We start from the raw sequence: 2576 nt of genomic DNA, 5'->3' as shown, positions 1-2576 counted from the left end.
CTCCATTTTTGAATTATGAAACGTACCTTTCTTGATTAAGAATGTGTGTGTGTGTGTGTGTGTGTGTGTGTGTGTGTGTGTGTGTGCGTGCGTGCGTGCGCGTGCGTGTGTGTGTGCGTTCGTGCGTGCGTGCGTGTGTTGTGTGTGTGTGTGTGTGTGTCTGTCTGTCTGTCTGTCTGTCTGTCTGTCTGTGTATGTTTATGTGTCATTAAACAACAATGTCGAGGTGCAGAAACGTGTGCACAACCAATACCACAAGGTCGGTAAGGAAACACAACCAACAAAACCGCTAAACAAAAAACGCCAACCAAGAGTGCTGGAACGTGTGTGTGTGTGTGTGTGTGTGTGTGTGTGTGTGTGTGTGTGTGTGTGTGTGTGTGTGTGTGTGTGTGTGTGTGTGTGTTTACATCGATGATGCGTCTAAAAACCGCCCAAAATACAATACAATTACGTAAATTGGGCGAGAAAGACATCGTTCTACACTACCATGATAGTGCAGTTGCTCTTGCTGTCAAGATTTACGATTTATTCAAAGCAAACGATCAGGGATGTCGGACGTAAGACGTGTCGTAATGCAAACGGAAAACTTTGCACGTTCACTCGTGAACAGAGTCTCTCAGTGAATCACCGAAAATGACGAAATGTCTCGGGCAGAATGCGCCGCAAGCAAACAATACGCAGAACGGGACAGAATCAAAAAACAAGAAAGGTAGGTTGTTGGAACGTTTGTTATTGACAAAACAATACATTCACAAATGTCGTGCACAGACAAACAATAACGAAAACTTATCTGGCTGATTTTTTCTTCCGCCTGCTACGAAGCCGCAAGCGAATGAATGATTATATGACGAAATGAGTGACGTAGACAGGGAATGACGTCAGCGTCGAAAAAAATAAATATAGGCCCTATTTGTGAATGTATTGTTTTGTCAATAACAAACGTTCCAACAACCTACCTTTCTTGTTTTTTGATTCTGAATTTTAGAACGTTGGCAGTCTCTTTGTTTTTTGGATTTGCAGAACGGGACAGATAAGTAGAGGTTACATGCCGAGTCTCAGTTTTCAGTTCAGTTTTCTGGGGCAAAATAATGTATGAAACCGCTGTATGTTCTTTAAATTGATGAGATGTGTGCACTTGGTTGCGTGTGATCTGTTTATAAAATGAAATATTATCGAAAACTAACCGTCGGATTGCAGTCTTTTGTCCAAGCAACTCAGTTCAGAAAATTTGGAAGGGGAACTACTCTTATCGTACGAGAGTTACTTGCCTTGGAAGTTTGCTTGCACTCATAAGAGATCTAAAGCGAGTTTCTCTGCACTGATCGTTAGATTTGGATTTAGAAAACAACCAAACTCATGGATTTTATATGGAGATTAATGTGTTCAAGCCTGTAGTTGCTAGTTTAAATGCATTATGTATGTATTGTTTGGTCTAGAGATGTATATTTCGTACAATAGAGCGTTCGGAACTTTTCAATCGCTAAAGTAGTTCCCTCAAAGTCTAGCTCGTCAACCTGTGAGCTATCGAGGATTCAGGCCCGTTGTTGGGTAAGTGATTTTGGTTGTTGGGTAAGTAACCGAAAAATAACTAGCCCTACATGTTTACAGAGAGAAAGAAGCAGAGGGGGGAATAATACTTGAGAAACCTTCGGATTGAATTTGTCGTAATGTCTGACGTCCGAAACCTTGGTTTTTACAACGGTAAATGTCTGTTGTTGTTTTGTAAAATCCATAACAGTCATTATTTGTTATCTTCTACAGGGACTTTAAATGCTTTCAACATTTTCAAAAATCACTAACAGTTGTTGTTTTTAAGCAACAATTAGTCCACCTCCGCTGTCCACTTCTTGTGCGCACCTTTTGGAACTAAATCACTAGCGCTTTTTGTTTAAAAAAAACAACCTCTTGACCACAATGACCATCCTGATCGTGAATATACACAAATAAGCACGTAAACAAACGAATGAAAAAAGAGGAACGACCGAACGAGTAAAACAAGAAAGACGACTCGCACCAAGGCCAAGGAACTTGAATATCTGTGACATTTCTCCCACAGGGTCAACTGAGACGTCCTCCAATCGTACGACGAGTATCTTGTCACGTGGAAACCGCAAGAACCAATCCTCGATGAAGACAGTGTACAAACCCAATGCAGTCTTACAGGCTGAAGAAACAGAGTGAACACAGAATCTCAAAGACACATGCAAATTCGAGCCCGCCTTTTGGACACAATAGCTGATCATTTTGAAATAAATATACAAAACTTACATCTGCGCCGAACTGTGAAGATGGACATTTGCTTCCCAGCAAGCATTCATCAACGATACAGTCTTTTTCGTGCAACCAATCTGTCTCATCATCCCAGAGCTGGCTGGGTTAGGCGGTCCTAACAATTGGGCACATGATGAAAATCTACAACCGGTATTGCTTCTAATTCTGTGCACTGCCGATTTTAAAAAAACCCTCATTTACTCCTTATGACTGTCGATCTGCGAAAATAATTCATCAACAATGTCCATCATGTACAGAACACAATCAGAATGTTGATTATTGGTATGTGCCCAAGTGGATTTGTG

This window comes from Littorina saxatilis, linkage group LG12 (assembly GCF_037325665.1).
Source record: "Littorina saxatilis isolate snail1 linkage group LG12, US_GU_Lsax_2.0, whole genome shotgun sequence".
Taxonomy (NCBI): Eukaryota; Metazoa; Mollusca; class Gastropoda; order Littorinimorpha; family Littorinidae; genus Littorina; species Littorina saxatilis.
The sequence above is the reverse complement of the archived record's forward strand: the minus strand, read 5'-3'. Positions refer to the sequence as shown.